Below are 19,653 nucleotides of genomic sequence, written 5' to 3'. Positions count from 1 at the left end.
CCCACTGCTATTTCTCTATCACCTAATTCTCCCTCCATATCTACTTTTGACTTCCTTGAAAGCTAATTCATTCTCTGCTGTCAGAATTACCTTAGAAAAGGCAAATTTTATCATATCTTTCCTTGTTTAAACCTTGGAAGCTGTCAGTTTTTATTCCAATCCCAAAGAAGACCAATGCCAAAAAATGTTCAAACTACCATACATTTGAACTCATTTCACATGCTAGCAAGGTTATGCTCAAAATCCTTCAAGCTAGGTTTCAGCAATACATGAACTTAGAACTTCCAGATGTACAAGGTGGGTTTAGAAAAGGCAGAGGAACCAGAGATCAAATTGTCAAGATTCATGGGATCACAGAGAAAGCCAGTGAGTTCCAGAAAAATATCTACTTCTGCTTCACTGACTATGCTAAAGCCTTTGATGCTGTAGATCACAAAAAAACTGTGGAAAATTCTTAAGGAGATGGGAGTACCAGATCACTTTACCTATTTCCTGCCAAACCTGTATGTGAGTTAAGAAGTAACAGTTAAAACCGGACATGGAATAACAGACTCGTTCAAAATTGGGAAAGGTGTACGATGCTGTATATTGTCACCCTGCTTGTTTAACTTATATGCAGAATACATCGTGCAAAATGCCAGGCTAGATGAATTATGAGCTAGAATCAAGATTGCCAGGAGAAATATCAACAACTTCAGATATGCAGATGATACCACTCTAATGGCAGAAAGCGAAGAGGAACTAAAGAGTCTCTTGAGGAGGGTGAAAGAAGAGAGTGAAAAACCTGACTTGAAGCTCAACATAAAAATCTAAGATCACAGCATCTGGTCCCATCATTTCATGGTAAATAGAAGGGGAAAAAGTGGAAGCAGTGACAGACTTTATTTTCTTGGGCTCCAAAATCACTGCAGATGCTGACTGCAGCCATGAAATTAAAAGATGTTTGCTCCTTGGAAGGAAAGCTATGACAAACCTAGACAGCAAAGACATCACTTTGCTAACAAAGGTCCTTCTAGTCAAAGCTATGGTTTTTCTGGTAGTCATGTATGGATGTAAGAGTTGGACCATAAAGAAGGCTGAACACTGAAGAACTGATGCCTTCAAATTGTGGTGCTGGAGGAGACTCTTGAGAGTCACTTAGATAGCAAGGAGATCAAGCCAGACAATCCTAAAGGAAATCAACTCTGAATAGTCTTGGAAGGACTGATGCTGAAGCTGAAGCTGCAAAACTTTGACCACGTGATGCGAAGAACTGTCTCATTGGAAAAGACCCTGATGCTGGGAAAGACAGAAGGCAGGAGGAGAAGGGGGAGACAGAGGATAAGATAGTTGGATGGCATCAATGACTGAATGGACATGAGTTTGAGCAAACTCTGGGAGATAGTGAAGGAAAGGGAAACCTACTGTGCTGCAGTCCATGAGGTCACAAAGAGTCAGCACAATGTAGCAACTGAAGAACAACAAGTATTCTAAGAGTTCACTAACTCATATCCCCTTCCAACTCAGAACTCAGACTAAAAAACATGCACCTTGTCGACTGTGGTGTCCTGCCTCCCATCCAAAGAGCTACTCTCAATAGAGGTCCCTGGGGCTGCAGGCAGAAAGATGAAGGATTGGAAGATTTGTAGTCTGTCCCCAAGATGCAGGATTTACAAACAGGAATATGCAATGCACACTGTTTGGCCAACCTCCCTGTATTTAAAAATGGGAAATCTGGAGACTGGACACAAAAACAGAGGAAAGTTATCTTTATATTCATCAATTTCAGCTTCCAGCTGCCACTCAGCAAATAACTAGGAGTATTATAGCATGGTTATGGCCCAGGATCCCCAAATACTTCTGAGACTATACCACTTATTGATATATCTGAAGAGGCATTCAGAAAGGAGAGGGAAATCGCTCCCACAGTAGAGAGGAGACTGAGTTCTAAGACTATTTACTTTTTTCTGTTGGGATATTAATGCAGCTAAAATGCCACTTATGACAATGAGATACTTTTTGCAAACACATGGCATAGATACACCCACTCCAGAAGACCAAGACAGTTTCTTTCTCAAAATTGAGAAAAATGGATTGAATAGCAGTGGTCACCAACGTTTTTGGCACCAGGGCTTGGTTTCATGCAAGACAATTTTTTCATGGAGGGGGGTGGGATTATTCAAGCAGAAAGCACATTTCATATTATATTTATTATGTCCCCACTGATCTGATAGAAGGCGGAGCTCAGGCTATAATTAGAGTTAGGGGAGAGAGAAGGGTGTGGCTGTAAATGCAAATGGAAAAGCTTAGCTTTCCCGTGGCTGCTTACCTCCTGCTGTGCAGCGTGGGTTCCTACCTTGCCAGGAATAGGTGCCTGTCCATAGCCTGGAGGCTGGGGACCCCTGAAGAAAGGAATCAGGGTGAAACAATACAGACGGTTTATGGAAGGCGGTCTTGGGGTGCTGCTCCAAGTTGAGTGCCTTTCGGTTGGACGCCATGGAGTCCTCATACATGATGGCGCCGCCCTTCTCCTCCCACCAGCGGCACGAGAAGTCCATCTTAGAGTGTTCACATAAGTAGGGCACACAGGACAGCACCACAACCTGCCCGCTTGCATCTCCAGCAGGTTGGGCACCACCTCCTCAAGGCCAACCACCTAGATGGATCCGTTGTTGGCCACGCTGGGCAGGACGTTCGTTTGGGGGGTGGGGGGAGGAGGGACTTAAAGCAGTGGTTACTCCCATGCAAGCTTGGCTGCCACCTACCGGCTGACTGCAAAATCAGCAGAAGCGACCACGGAGGTACGCGGATGAGGGTGCAGTTGGCCTGAGCAGAGGTGGCTGTTGTATAGGGATGGTGAGGAGGGCTGTGGGATATTGACAAGCAGACTAGCGTTGGGGACGTTGGAGACACAGAGAGGCCCTGCTGGATCCTCTGTCCCTGAATGGGCATGGGTGCCTGGGGAGCCAGCAAGGACTCACTGTGGCCCACCCTGGAATGTTGTTTCTTGTGAATTTGCTGTCACCTTTCTGATGAGCAGGTGCCCTATGGTCCTAACTACAAGGACATCTGTGCCCACAGTGGACCCAGGGGTCTTGGGTTGTCATGACCACAGCATCTGAATCAAAGAGGTCTGAAGCAATGGCTTGCCAGAAAGAATGATCTGGGTCCCCTGTACAAGTAGGGGAGGGGTAGTCAGGGAACTCTCTGTGGAACCTCCTTTTTTTCCCCCATATTTGTAAACATTTTATTTTATTTTAATTAATTTATTTATTTTAATTGAAGTCTAATTACTTTACAATATTGTGGTGGTTTTGCCATACATCAACATGAATTAGCCACAGGTGCACTTGTGTCCCCCCATCCTGAAACCCCCTCCCACCTCCCTCTCCATCCCATCCTTCAGGGTCGTCCCAGTGCAGTGGCCCTGAGCACCCTGTCTCATGCATCAAACTTAGACTGGCAATCTATTTCACATATGATAATATACATGTTTCAATGCTATTCTCTCAAATCACCCCACCCTCGCCTTCTCCCACAGAGTCCAAAAGTCTGTTCTTTATGTCTGTGTCTCTTTTGCTATCTTACACATAGGGTCGTTGTTACCATCTTTCTAAATTTCATATATATGCGTTAGTATACTGTATTGGTGTTTCTCTTTCTGACTTACTTCACTCTGTGTAACAGGCTCCAGGTTCATCCAGCTCATTAGAACTGACTCAAATGTGTTCTTTTTTATAGCTGAGTAATATTCCATTGTGTATATGCACCACAACTTCCTTATCCATTTTCTGCTGATGGACATCTAGGTTGCTTTCATGTCCTAACTATTGTAAACAGTGCTGCGATGAACATTGGGGTACACGTGTCTCTCTCAATTCTGGTTTCCTCAGTGTGTATGCCCAGCAGTGGGATAGCTGGGTAGTATGGCAGTTCTATTTCCAGTATTTTAAGGAATCTCCACACTGTTCTCCAGAGTGGCTACACCAGTCTGCATTCTCACAAACAGTGTAAGAGGGTTCCCTTTTCTCCAAACCCTCTCCAGCCCTGGCCGTTGTGAGATGGTACCTCATTGTGGTTTTGATTTGCATTTCTCTGATAATGAGTGATGTTGAGTATCTTTTCATGTGTTTATTAGCCATCTGCATGTGTTCTTTGCAGAAATATCTGTTTGGTTCTTGGTTTCCTTTTATATTTTACTCTGCTATAACTTTTTCAATAAAATTAGTTTTGCTTCTTCTAATTTTAACTCTGGTTTTAATCACTTAATCATCCATTTTCGTTCGGCAGGACTGCTTTTCATGAAGGCCTCATGGTCTGTTTCAAGGCATTCTGCATCAGCCTCTTCACCCTCAGGCTCGCAGGCTACTAGTCCAGGCAGCACGATCACATCAAGCAAAGGGGTTCTCCTCTTGGACTTAATGGCACTGTGTGTGGTTCACATGTTCATGGGTGCATCACCCACCTGCTCTTTATCTATGCCCAGGGCGATCACCTCTGCGCCCTCAGCAACATTTGGGCTGGCCCTGCTCCCAGCTCAGGCATCATTCCCATGTCTCCATCAGTTTAAATCTGAAGCCAATACTCTCCTCTCCCTTTTATTTTCTTGTTCTCCATATTGCCCTCCGCTGGGTGCCATTCAAGTATTTGTTTCTGACTCCATGTTGGGCGTTTTCAGTTATTCTGAACTCTTTGCAACCCTGGTATAAATCCCACTTGATCATTGTTTATGATCCTTTAATGTATTGTTAATTTCATTACATACATTTATGTTGTATTATTGGCCTCCTAGGTTTGTGCAGTGGTAAAGAATCTGCCTGCCAATGCAGGAGACGCTTCAATCCCTGGGTCAGGAAGATCCTCTGGAGGTGGAAATGGCAACCCACTCCAGTATTCTTGACTGGGAAATCGCACAGACAGAGGAGCCTGGCAGGCTACAGTCCATAGGGTCACAAAAAAGTTGGACATGACTGCAGCAACTGAGCACATATTCTATTATGGCAAAGGTGAAAACACCACCTTTGCCACAACAGCAACCAGAAAAATTTACTCCAAAAATAAATCAGTACAAAACAAGTCTGTTTCAGAATTAAAGAAAAGTACAGAAAAGAAGACTTTACATGAATTTTAAACCCTATTTTAAAATATAAAAGAAATAAATCCATCATTGGCCACATAGCCCCAGTCTGCCACCCCCTCCCACCAGGGAGCACCACTGAGACATCTGGGTCCTGGACCACACCCAGATTTGCCGGTTTGATTAATTGGTGTCCATTCTTGTATTTTACGTGTCCAGCTGGGCATCCAACTTCTCTATAAAAAATTGCTGCTTTGAATTCCCGACAATGCATCTGCCTCTACCCCAGGTCTGACTCCATAGTGGATCCATTTCTTCTACTTTAACCTTTGTGTTTTACTGCATTCACTACAAGTTAATCACTAAAAGGATATTGCCTATAACTTAAAGTATACATAATGGCTCATCTCCAACATCTCTGCCTCCTGTGCTTGAGTGTTAAGTTAAAATACCTTTGTTTAAGCTCACAGGAAGTATCCTGACAAGGCACACCAGTGACTGACTACAGAAAAGAAGAAATGAACACATCCTCTCTGAAGTCTAGCTGGAACTAGGAAATATTTACAACAACTCATCATCTTTCCTACTTTACTGCCTCACCTCTCCCTCTTTGATCTATTAAAAAAAAAAAAAAAAAAGCACCCAACCCCCACAGGATGGTTCTTTGGGATACTAGTCAACCATCTTCTTGGTTTGCTGGCTTTTGAAATAAGGCAGCTCTTCCTTCGCCTAACAGCTCTTCTTTCGATTCATTGTCTTGTGCAATGGTGAACAGTAAGAGCTTGGATTCAGCAACACTGGTGCCACTACCGCCACTGAAACCTCTCAAAGCATGGTTTCTAGTTATCCATCTAATTTACACTCTGCACAGATCTGTGCTTCATGTCAATCTGTGAGGCAATAAGCTGAATGTTCCTGGGGCAGCCATCCAAAGGGACACCACTGTACAGTTTCATAGCTTTTGGTGGATCTGCATTCCACTCAGAGAGCACTTCAGCTATTTGGAAACTGTAACCTACGGGCAGTATGGCGCAGCCGCCTTCTTTAGAATTCCAAATTCCGCTAAGGGTTTTTGAGTATTAGCAGTGGGACACTCCAAAATCTGGTGGTGTCAAATGTCCACATTTGCTGGTGTTAAATGTCCCGATTTGACACTAGCAATTCACCAGTATCCACACCAGCACCACCTTCAAATCTCTGTCCAAAAGGTCACAATGCCATTTGTCAGGAAATTGTTTTGGCCTGCTATAGGTCACTGGCCGGTTCCTACTGCCACCACCTGCTGGGTGCAGGTGATGGCCAGCTGGATTGTGGATGGATCCACTACCTGGGTTCACTTCTAGAGTAGCTTACACTCCACCACACCAGGGCTAATGCCCAGAAGATGCCAATGGACCCCCCTAGGGTCACTCCAGATGCAGCAGTGCACAGCCAATGATACTGGGCAGATTCTCTGGGTCCGCCTTTGTTCACTCCAGACACGGATATGATGCTCGGTAGATTCCAATGGGTCCCCGCCTTGTTTCACTCTAGAGATGGCCACAGTAGCCCTGCTGCCAGGGCTGCTCATTTGGCTACTCTGGAAGCATCCAGGATATGGCCCCTGCCACAGCAGCCTCACCAGGTCTGTTTCAGCTAAATGATGTCACCTAGACATCAGTCAGGGCGGGCAGGGAACTGGCGTCAGCTGGAGCCTATGAGTCTGTGAGCATTGATGTGTCACTTCTGATGTTCTTTGGGTTTTTACAGTGCAGTCTCCTCCCATGGCTGCTAGATATGCTCCTAGCCAGTTGTGGGTGTGGGGTGGGGCAGCAAGTCTGCCCTCAATGTGAAAGTTGCTCAGTCATGTCCGACTCTTCGCAACCCCATGGACTATACAATCCACAGAACTCTCCAGGCTAGAATACTGGAGAAGGTAGCCTTTCCCTTCTCTAGGGGATCTTCCCAACCCAGGTCTCCTGCATTGCAGGTGGATTCTTTGTCAGCTGAGCCACAAGGGAAGCCCAAGAATACTGGAGTGGGTAACCTATCCTTTCTCCAGGGGATCTTCCTGACCCAGGAATCGAATCAGGATCTCCTGCACTTCAGGCAGATTTTTTACCAACTGCCTTCAATAGAAACAGAGAAAGCTTTTGATAAAATTCAACATCCATTTATGATAAGAACTCTCCAGAAAGCCAGCAAAGAAGCAAAATACCTCAACATAATAAAGGCCATATACGACCAACCAGCAAACATCATATACAATGGTGAAAAACTGAAGGCATTTCCTCTAAGATCAGGAACAAGACAAGGATTGCCATTCTCCCAACATGAACCTGGTGACTGACTTTTTTCACATTCCTAGTCTCTCTTCCACCTAGTTTCACAAAAATTCTCTCCTGCTGAGGTAACCATTGCTGCCCATCTGTCCTATAGAAATTTCTTTACTATCAGTCTGGGGCCCCAGTTTTAGGCAAGTCCAATGTTCCTGCCTTCACAGTCAAAAATATCTGCTTGCCTCACCCAACCTGAGTGGATCCACGTCTCCATTGCTTCACAACTAAAAGTGATACCCATATACTGATATATGAATGTTAGAATCTATGATTACAGATTAAGGATGGAAAACTAATCAGTGAAAACTCTTTATAACCATGGTCTCAAACAGTGAGTAGTCACTTTTTTGGGGAAAAAAAAAAAACCATTAGTATACATCTAAATGAAAATAAATTTGAGCAAACTCCAGGAGATAGTGAAGGGAAGATAGGGACACCTGGAATGCTGCAGTGCATGAGGTCACAAAAACTTGGCCACGACTTGGCGACTGAACAACAAGCCATCTAAAAATTCCAAGGGATCATCATGTCAAGTTAGCACTGTAGGTTCACATGGGAAAAACATCCTGTCTAAGCTCCAAACATAAAATATAGTAATGACAGCTAAATTACAAAACATACTTTTAATATAAAAATATAGCCATAATCGCTTAAAATAGTAAATAAGAGAAAAAGAGGAACATGTTCATAGAGCTGAAACAAAAAAATTAAAAGAAACTTAGCAACAGAGGAGACTAAAGTCACTCACCTACTAGGAAACACACAGAGGCATCCAGGAGCTCGACTCCTATGGGGATAACATAAACCAATAGTATTGAATGTGTGGCAGTATAGTGAAGTTAGGTCATGCCAGGAAATCATGAGGTGAGGCAGGGATTTCCTGTCTATGCAGAGTGACTTTTCATATGCTATGATGACTGTAGCAGCTCAGCTTGGCAACTAGGGTACTGCCAAAGTGGTAGGAAGTAGTAGCTACTTCCTATCAGTAGCTATCAAACCAAGACTTGCATCACACCACCCACTGGCTTGAAAATTAGACCTTTGATATCCTCATGGAACAATAGCTCAAGCTGCCAACATAAGAACTGGTCCTGAACTGGGGATTGAACAAATAAAACATAATCCAGCAAGAATTAAAACGGATAAGAAAAGCAGACAGAATAACTATGATTTTCCTTATTTATGGTAAACTTGTAACAAGTTAAAATTCTGAGACTACAAAAGCAATTTTGAAAATAAAGTAAACAAATTCAACAAATACGAGGTTACAGTCTCAGAGAAATAATGTAATTTGAAAAAGGACTTGGTAAATAAATGCCTAGCATCCACAAAGAACTGAAGGATTAAGGTTATGAAAAGCAAGAACAAGAGTTTATTAAAAAGTTGTGAATCAAAAATGGTAGACATTAAAAAAATAGAAATCTTGTAAATCAAGGCTGTAAACTCTGAAATAAAAGCTCAAAAGACAGCATAAGCTCTTGATTGGCTATGGCCAAAGAAAAAATTTGAGAAACAGACTCAGAATGAAACACCAAGAGACAAAAGAAATCGATACAATAAAAGGGAAGTTAAAAGACCTAGAGAACAGATTTAGAAACTCCAGCCAAGATTAATGGCATAATTCCAGAGGTAGAAAGTGTTGAGTATAGAATAATGATGATTGCAAATAAATAAGTAAATAAATAAAATCTTACACAAATTTAAACCATAGTGGTGGCACAAGAAAGCCACTTGCATGCATACTAAACTAAAAGAGTTTACCACCTACTGACTTTGAAAGGAAGTAAATAACTATTAAGAAAAAACTATACAGAAATACATAAGAACTTATAAAACTATAATATTTTTTAAATACTAAGAGTTCTTCCAATTAAAATAGCCAAACGTAAGCACTTGCTCTTGCTTTGTTCTGAGGCCTTAACAGTGGGAGTAAAAGGAAATATTAATTCACAAACCAACAAGGACAAAGATACAGGGAGATATGACAAAAAAACATTTCACAAGATACCTTCAACCTTATTTGCCATCCAGAATATAAGAAATTAGATTTGCATCTTCCAAGGAAGATGGTGACTGCAGTCATGAAATTAAAAGATGCTTGCTCCTTGGAAGAAAAGCTATGACCAACCTAGACAGCATATTAAAAAGCAGAGACATTACTTTACCAACAAAGGTCTGTCTAGTCAAAGCTATGGGTTTTCCAGTAGTCATGTGTGAATGTGAGAGTTGGACTATAAAGAAAGTTGAGCACCTAAGAATTGATGCTTTTGAACTGTGGTGTTGGAGAAGACTCTTGAAAATCCCTTGGACTGCAAGGAGATCCAGCCAGTCAATCCTAAAGGAGATCAGTCCTGAATATTCTTTGGAAGGACTGATGTTGAAGCTGAAACTCCAATACTCTGGCCACCTGATGCGAAGAACTGACTCATTCGAAAAGACTCTGATGCTGGGAAAGATTGAAGGCAGGAGGAGAAGGGGATGACAAAGGATGAGATGGTTGGATGGCATCACTAACGTGATGGACATGAGTTTGAGTACGTTGTGTGAGTTGGTGATGGAGAGGGAAGCCTGGCATGCTGCAGTCCATGGGGTCACAAAGAGTCAGACACGATTGAGCAACTGAACTAAACTGAACTGAAGGAAGACATTTAGAATATAAATTTCTGTTAAATCTTCTCAGTACAAGAGAAAAGACTGAAAAACTTTGACATCATAATTCTCAACAAAACAACCTCAGCAGATACTCCACCTCCTCACTTAGCATTCCCAATCAGTTTTCAAATAGAAGGAAACAATCAAGGAACAGAAGACCCATGAAGAAAGCCTCTGACATAAAATATAAACAACAAAACAAATATTTTTAAATATTTATTTCAACCAAGAAAAGCCTATTGTATAGCACAAGAAATTGCTATATGTTATGTGGCAGGCTTGATGGGAGGGGAATTTGGGAGAGAATGAATACATATATATATATATATATATATATATGGCTGAAACCCTTTGCTGCCCACCTGAAACTGTCACAATACTGTTTATCAACTATATCTCAATACAAAATAAAAAAGTTTTTTAAAAATTAAAATAAATTTCAAGAGAAAAGACTCTAAAGATAAAAGGCACAAAAATTATGTCATTAATATCACTGGAAATAGCAGATAAGATTTTGCATTCAGGAAAAAGAAAGAACAAGTTTCTATAAGAAAAGAAAATTCAATGAATAGTTTTTAAAAACATTAGAAATTAAAATCATGATAGAGGAAATAAAACACTCAATAGAGGGACTGGTTGATAATGTTGAAGATATCCTCTGAAATATAGACATTATTAGACAAGAAGATAGAAGACAAAAAAATGTTAAGAAATTATAAAAACCAGTTTTGGAAAGCCAACATTTAAATTGTAGGAGGGAAGGAGAGACAGAGATAGAGATGGGGGGTGGCAGGAAGTACTTCACCAATACAATAATCCAAAAAAAAAAAAAATCTCAGAATGGAAGAGCAAATGGAGTTCTCGGCACAGTGGATGAAAATAGATCCACAAGAAAACACAGCATCATCAGAACACTAGAGATGAAAGAATATGAGAAAGAGATACAAAGTATAAAGGTTCGCGATCAGGATGGATTCATACTTCTTAACAGCGATTTTGGAAGCCACAAGGGAGTAGAATAACCTTCTGAGGGAAATAAATTATTCCAGGATGACAGTTGTAAACAAAGCCAAGTGAGAAACCAGTTAGACTGTAGTAGGACAGAAAAGTCAAGGAGCAATTTAAAGATGATAATAAAAATAAAGTAGTGGTGCTAGTGGTAAGGAACCCACCTGCCAATGCAGGAGACATAAGAGATGTGGGTTTGATCCCTGGGTGGGGAAGATCCCCTAGAGAAGGGCATGGCAACCCACTCCAGTATTCTTGCCTCGAGAATCCCATGGATAGAAGAGTCTGGCAGGCTACCATCCGTAGGGTCACTAAGAGTTGGACACAGCTGAAGTGACTTAGCATACTCACATCATATATGTCTGTATTACTGAGAAGAAATGTAGACAACTGACAGTGTGAACTTGGATTGGTGGTGACAACATGGAAAATAAGCATATTTTTAAACTACAATAATTCCAAGGAAAACAAAACAAAAATGTGTGCATCCTGTGACTGTGTTAGGTTACATGGCAAAGTGGATTAAGGTAGCAGATGGAATTAAGGTTGCTAATTAGCTGTCCTTAAAATAGGTAGAGTATTCGGACTAACTGGGTGGGCCCAATATAATCACAAAGGTTCTTAAACGTAGAAGCAGGAGGCAGAAGAGTCAGGGTCAGAGTAATAAGATGTAAAAAAGACATTGCTGACTTTAAGAAGAAGGAAGGGGCCATGAACCAAGGAACGTAGTGGCCTCCAGAAGCTGGAAAATTCAAGGAAATGAATACTCCCCAGACTCTCCAGAAAGGAACACAGCCTTGCAAACACCTTGATTTTAACCCAGGAAAATCTCCAGAATTGTAAGAAGATAAATTTGTGTTGTTTTGACCCATTAAGTATTTGGTAATTTATAATTCAGCAATAGAAAACTAACACTTGGGGCTTCCCTGGTGGCCCAGACAGTAAAGAATCTACTTGCTATGCAGGAGACTTGGGTTCGATTCCTCGGTTGGGAATATCCCCTGGAGAAGGAAGTGGTAACACACTCTAGTATTCTTACCTGGGAAATCCCATGGACAGAGGAGCCTGGTAGGCTATGGTCCATGGAATCACAAAGAGTTGGTCATCATTTAGAGACTAAACAACAACAACAGCAATAAGAGAACTGGCACCAGTCAACAGTATTAAGAATGAACAAGGAGGCAAAAGTATAGATAAAAAATAAAATAAAAATATAACTAGAGCAGTAGGGGAAAAACATTATGCCAATAGATTAAAAATAATGGAAGAGTAGGTATAGCTTTAAGAGCTTCCCTGGTGGCTCAGATGGTAAAGAATCCACCTGCAATACAGGAGGTCTGGATTCGATTCCTGGGTTGGGAAAATCCCCTGGAGAAGGGAATGGCAACCCACTCCAGTATTCTTGCCTGGAGAAGTCCATGGACAGAGGAGCCTGGCAGGCTACAGTCCATGGGGTTGCAAAGAGTTGGATACAACTGAGTGACTGCCACTTTCACTTTTCACCATATCAACAAACTTTAAATGATTACTTCAATCGATACAGAAGAGGCATTTGAAAAAAAAATCCAGCATATATTCATCATAAAATCCATCAGCAAACTATTGATAGAAAAGAATTCTCTCAAATTTATAAATGGCATGTAAGAAAAATCTAAAACTGACTTCACAGTGAATGGTAAATGGCTGAATATTTCCCCCAATAAAATCAGGAGCAAGGCAAGGAGCTCTGCTCTGACCATTTCAATTCAACATTCTACTAGAGGTCCTATCCAGTTCAAATACAGCAAAAACAAAACAAAATAAGAAAAAATATACAAATTAGAAGAGGAAATAAAACTGTCATTATTCCTAGATAACATAATCATCTTCATAGAAAATCCCAAAACTCTTTTTAAAAAAAAAAAAAAGCTACTAGAATAATTGAGTCTTTTAAGGTCATACTATACAAGGTCAATATATAAAAATTAACTGTATTTATGTATACTAACAATAAATGTTGAAAAATTGTCAGGGAGGAGTTCAAGATGGCAGAGTAGAAGAACGTGGAGTTCACCTCCCCTCACAAGTACATCAAAAATACATCTAAATCTGGAACAGTTCTCACAGAATACCAACTGAAAGTGGGCAGAAGATCTCATGCAACTAAAGCTGCAAGAAAGAACCTCACATAACTGGGCAGGACTAAAGGAGGAAAAAAAAAAAAGGAAATGAAGAAAATGAAGATGAGACCTGCACCCCTAAGAAAAAGCCAAGAATGAGGAAAGAAAGATTAGCTCACCTTGGGAACCTCCTTCACTGTCTAGTAGGTTAGCCAGGTATAGGGAGGTGCCGGGGCCTGGAATTTGCCCAGAAGAATGTACATGGGTTGGCTTGCTGCCAAGCAGGATGAGGGACTAGTACTGATACCAGAAGGTAAAGAAAGAGAAAAGGGAATCAAAAATGTATTTGAAGAAATTATGGCTGCAAACTTCCCAAACCTAAAAAAGGAAATAGATATCCAGGAATAGGAAGTACAAGGGTCCCCAACAAGATGAACCCAAACAGACCCACCCTGAGATATATCAAAATTAAAGTGGCAAAGTTCAAGATAAAGAGAGGATTCTAAAGGCAGTGAAAGAAAAACAATCAGTTAAAAGGGAATCCCCATAAGGTTGTTACTACTTTCCTGGTGGCTCAGTGGTAAGAGTTCACCTGCCAACACCAGAGACACAGGTTCGACCCCTGGGTCAGGAAGATCCCCTAGAGAAGGAAATGGTAACCCACATCAGTATTCTTGCCTGGAAAATCCCATGGACAGAGGAGCCAGGTGGGTCACAGTTCATGGGGTTGCAAGAGTCAGACATGATTTAGTTACTAAATAATGACAACAACATAAGGTTACCAGCTGATTCCTCTGCAGAAACTTTGCAGGCCAGAAGGGAGTAGCAGGATATATTCAAAGTCCTGAAATGGAAAAACCTGCAACTTAGGATACACTGCACAGCATGATTATCATTTAGAAAAGGAGAAAGAATTTCTCAGACAAGCAAAAAACTAGAACAATACAGCAATACTAAACCTATCTTAAAAGAAATATTGAAAGGTCTTTTCAAAATAGAAAAGAAGTATGACTCTACAGGAAAAGGACTATCACAACAGGAAAGGCAAATATATAAAAGGATTGAAGATTACTTAAATAAGCCAGTTCAGTTCAGTCACCCAGTCGTGATCGACTCTTTGCGACCCCATGAATCACAGCACGCCAGGCCTCCTGTCCATCACCAACTCCCAGAGTTTACTCAAACTCATGTCCATCAAGTCGGTGATGCCATCTAGCCATCTCATCCTCTGTCGTCCCCTTCTCCTCCTGCCCCCAATCCCTCCCAGCATCAGAGTCTTTTCCAATGAGTCAACTCTTCACATGAGGTGGCCAAAGTATTGGAGTTTCAGCACATAGGCTTAAAAAATCAAAAAATTGTGAAAGCAATTATAATTACAATTATCAGCAAAAGGATAAACATAAAGATTTAAAACAGGACATCAAAATCACAAAATATGGGGGAGGAGAATAAGAAAATGTATATTTTTGAGAATGTGTTTAAGCTTACATGACTATCAGTCTAAAGCAAGTAGATATAGTTATGGGTTAACATACTTGATAACCAGGGTAACCACAAATCAAACACATATAATAGACTCACAAAAATCAGTAAGGAAAGAACTCAAGTATAATACAAAAAAAAAGTCATCAAACCATAAAAGGAAAAATAAAAAGAAGAAAGGAACAGAGAAGAAATACAAATTCAACTGGAAAACAAGGTTTAAAATAGTCATAAATACATACATATCAGTAATTACTTTAAATGTCAATGGACTAAATGATCCAATCAAAAGACAAACAGTGGCAGACTGGATAATAATTTAAAAAAATGAACCTACAGTATGTTGCCTAAAAGAGACACTTTAGGGAAAAATACAGGCATAGATTTAAAGTGAGGGAATGGAAAAAGATTATTTCAAGTAAATGGAAATAACATGAAAGTGGAGATAGCAATACTCATATCAGACAAAACAGACTTTAAAACAAAGCCCAACCCATAAAGACAAAGAAATGCACTACATGATGATAAAAGGATCAATACAAGAAGAGAATATTATAATCATTAACATATATTCTCCCAATATAGGAGCACCCAAATACATAAAACAAATACTAACAGACATAAGAGGAGAAATTGATGGGAACACAATAATAGTAGATTTTAACACACTACTGATATATACTAGGGAACAAAACAAGCCTTAACAAATTTAAGAGAATGGAAATTATTTCAAACAACTTCTCTGACCACAGTGGCCTGAAACTAGAAATCAACCACAGAAAGAAAAATGAGAAAAAAATATACAACTACACGGAGACTAAACAACATGCTACTAAAAACCAACAGGTCAATAATGAAATCAAGGAGGAATTTTTTTAAAATACCTTGAGACAAGCAACATTAAAAACATAAGCATATATAATTTATGGGATGCAGCAAAAGAGGTCCTTAGAGGGGAGTTCATAGTGATATAGGACTTCCTCAAAAAATGAAAAAAACTTCAAATAACAACCTAATCTACCACTTAAAAGAATTAGAAAAAGAACAAACAAAACCTCAGCTCAGCAGAAGGAAGAGAATAATAAAGATCAGAGAGGAAATAGATAGAATAGAAAATTAAAAAAAAAAACAATATTAATATCCAAAACATACAAACAGCTTATGAAACTCAATACCAAAAAAAACAACAACAACAAACTGAATGAAAAAATGAGTGAAAGACCTAAATAGACATTTCTCCAAAGAAGAAACACATGAAAAGATGCTCAGTATCACACATTATTAGAGAAATCAAAACTGCAATGATGTATCATCTCACACCAATCAGAATGGTCATCATCAAAAAAAAATCTATAAACAATAAATGTTGGCAAGGATGTGGAGAAAAATGAACCCTCCTATAATATTGGTGGGAATGTAAATTGGTAGAGCCACTATGAAGAACAGTATGGAGGTTTCTCAAAAAACTAAAAATAGGACTACTATATGACCCAGCAATCCCCCTCTTGGGCATATACCCAGAGAAAACCATAATTCAAGAAGATTCATACACCCCAATATTCATTGCAACATAGTTACAATATCTAGGACATAAAAGCAACATAAATGCCCATCAACAGAGGAATGGATAAAGAAGATGTGGTACATACATATAATGGAATATTACTCAGCCATTAAAAAGAACAAAATCGTGCTATTTGCTGAGGCACAGAGAGACCTGGAGAGTGTCATACAGAGTAAAGTAAGTCAGAAATAGAAAAACTAATATAATATCGCTTGTATATGGAATCTAGATTAACTTACTTTCAAAGCAGAAACAGAGGCAGAGATGCAGAGATGTATGGATACCAAGGAGGGGGAATGAACTAGTAGACCGGGATTGACATGTATACATTACTATGTATAAACCAGTCAATTCTAAAGTAAATCAACCTTGATCATTCATTGGAAGGACTGATGCTGAAGCTGAAGCTCCAATACTTTGGCCACCTGATGAGAAGAGCTAACTCATTGGAAAAGACTCTGATGCTGGGAAATATTGAGGGCAAAAGGAGAAGGGGATTACAGAGGATTAAATGGTTGGATGGTATCACTGGCTCAATGGACATGACTTTAAACAAACTTGTGAGACACTGAAGAACATAGAAGCTTGGTGTGCTGCAATTCATGGAGTCAGACATGACTTAGTGACTGAACAACGGAATATAAAATAGATAACTAATGAGAACCTATTGTATAGCACAGGGAACTGTATTCAGTGCTCTGTGTTGACCTAAATGGGAAGGAAATCTACAAAAGAGGGGATATATGGATACATATAACTGATACATTTTGCTGTACAGAAGAAACTAACACAATATTTTAAAGCAAGTATGGTCCAATAAAAATTTTTAAAAATTAAAACAATAGGAAAAAATCAGTTGAGTCAAGAGCTGGTTCTTTGCAAGGTTAAACAAGATCAGCAAACCTCTGGCTAAGCTCACCAAGAAGAAAAGAGGTGAAAAAATTAAGAAAATTAAGAAATTTAAATTTAAAAATTAAAAAAATTAAGAAATTCAAGAGGAGAAAATAAAACCAATACCACAAAAATTCAAAAAAAATCTTAATAAGTTACTAGGAACAGTTACATGACAACAAAATAGGCAGCCTAGAATAAATGGACAAGTTTCACAAACATACAGCCTGCCAAAACTGAATCGAGAAGAAACAGATAAACAGATCTATAACTGGAGGTGAAATAGAATTTGTTAAAACAAAAATAATAAATAAATAACTCCCTGCAAACAAAAGGATCAGATGGCCTCATGGGGAATTCTACCAAACATACAAAGAAGAACTCATTCCAAACCTTCTCAAACTCTTCCAAAAGATCGAAGAGGAAGGGACACTCCCAAAGACATTCTATGAAGCCACCATCACCCTGACACCAAAACCAGACACTACCAAAAAAATATTTTACAGGTTAATACCTTTGATGAACATAGATACAAAAATTGTCAGCAAAATACTAGCAAATTGAATCAAACAACACATAAAAAGTATCACATACCATGATCAAGTTGGATTCATTTTAGGGTCATAAGAATGGTTCAACATAGCCAAATCAATCTATGTGATATACACATTAACAAAAGAAAAGACAAAAACCACATGATTATCTCAATAGATGCTGAAAAAGCATTTGGCAAAATTCAACATTCATTCATGATTAAAATTCTCACCAAAATGAGTATACAGGAAACATATCTCAACATAATAAAAGTCATTTATGACAAACCCACAGTCAGTATAATAGTGAAAAGCTGAAAGCCTACCTGCTAAATTCTGGAATAAGATAAGGATGCCCACTCTTATCACTTCTTTTCAACATAGTATTGGAAGTCAGCCACAAGAATCAAAGAAGAAAAAGAAATAAATAGCATCCAAATTGAAACAGAAGAGGTAAAATTGCCTTTGGATGCAGATGACATGATATCCTATACACTGACTCTTTGTGATCCCATGGATTGTAGCCTGCAAGGCTCCTCTGTCCATGGAATTCTCCAGGCAAGTATACTGGAGTGGGTAACCATTTCCTTCTCCAGGGGATCTTCCCAACCCAGGGATTGAACCTGGGTCTCCTGCATTGCAGGCAGATTCTTTACTGTCTGAGCCACCAGGGAAGTCCAGAAAACCTGAAACACTCCACACAAAAGCTATTAGAACTAATAAATTAATTCAGTAAGTTAGCAGGATACAAGATTGATATACGTAAATCTGTTGCATTTATTTATACTAACAATGAAATCAGAAAGAGAAAGTTAAAACTAATGATCATATTTAAAATCATGTCAAAAAAAATACCTAGGGAGGAATTTAACCAAGGATGTGAAAGACCTATATGCTGAGAACTACAAAACACAGAAAGGAAATTGAAGATGATACAAAAAAACATGAAAAAATATCTGATGATCTTGGTTTGGGAGAGCTAATGTTGTTAAAATGGCCATACTACTCAAAGCAATCTATAGATTTAATATTATCAAGGATAATATTAAATATCAAATTACCCGTGACATTTTTCACAGAGTTAGAACAAATAATTATAAAATTTATATGGAAACACAAAAGACCCAGAATTGTCAAAATAATTCTGAGGAAAAAGAATAAAGTGGGAGGCATAAACCTCCCAGACTTTAGACAATTCTATAGCATGGTACTGGTGCAAAAATAGACATACAGATTAATGGAACAGAATAGAAAACCCAGAAATAAACCCAAATACCTATGGTCAACCTTCAACAAAGGAGGCAAGCATACAAAATGGAGAAAAGACAGTCTCTTCAGCAAGTGATATTGGGAAAGCTGGACAGCCACATGTAAATCAATGAAGTTAGAACACTGTCAGACTACACACAGAAATAAACCCAAAATGGCTTAAAAACTTAAATATAAGACGTAACACCATAAAACTTCTTGAAGAAGACATAGGCAAAACATTCTTGGACATAAATCATAGCAATATTTTCTTAGGTCAGTTTCCCAAGGCAAAAGAAATAAAAGCAAAAATAATCAAATGGGAGCTAACCAAATTTATAAGCTTTTGCAGAGCAAAATAAACCATAGAGAAAACAAAAAGACGATCTATGGACTGGGAGAAAATATTTGCAAATGATGAGACCAACAAGGGCTTAATTTCCAAAATATACAACAGCACATACAACTCAATATCAAACAAACAAAACAAACAACAATCAAAAACTGGGCAGGAAACCTAAAGAGACCTTTCTCCAAAGAAGATATACAGATAGCTAACAGTCATATGAAAAGATGTTCCACATTGCTTCTTATTAGAGAAATGCAAATCAAAATTACAATGAGGTATCACCTGACATGGGTGAGAATGTGGAGCCATCATCAAAAGTCTGCAAAGAATAAATGCTGCAGAGGGTGTAGAGAAAAGGGATCTTCCTACACTGTTGGTGGGAATGTAAATTGGTACAGCCACTATGAAAAAGAATATGGAGGGTCCCTAAAAACTAAAAACAGAGCTACCATT

At 39.3% G+C, this 19,653-nt stretch overlaps 1 protein-coding gene and 1 pseudogene across 2 annotated transcripts in view; both read right to left on the bottom strand.

Annotated features, from left to right (window-relative positions):
* GABRA3 (gamma-aminobutyric acid type A receptor subunit alpha3) overlaps positions 1-19,653 on the bottom strand; it is a 242,931-nt gene that overhangs the window by 207,000 nt on the left and 16,278 nt on the right. The window contains exon 2 of one of the 2 annotated variants that reach the window (XM_086388135.1): positions 2,309-2,381. The exons of the other annotated variant lie outside the window; for it this stretch is intronic. The gene's annotated coding sequence lies outside the window, so the exon portion shown is untranslated. The remainder of the gene's footprint in view (positions 1-2,308; positions 2,382-19,653) is intronic. 2 annotated transcript variants of the gene reach the window in all.
* LOC147341145 (transcriptional repressor p66-alpha-like) overlaps positions 2,286-19,653 on the bottom strand; it is a 33,274-nt pseudogene continuing 15,906 nt past the window's right edge.

The sequence above is a fragment of the Bos grunniens genome, chromosome X (assembly GCF_055505025.1).
Source record: "Bos grunniens cultivar Pamir isolate PY7600 chromosome X, Bosgru_T2T1.0, whole genome shotgun sequence".
In the NCBI taxonomy this organism is placed as follows: Eukaryota; Metazoa; Chordata; class Mammalia; order Artiodactyla; family Bovidae; genus Bos; species Bos grunniens.
The sequence above is the reverse complement of the archived record's forward strand: the minus strand, read 5'-3'. Positions and strand labels throughout refer to the sequence as shown.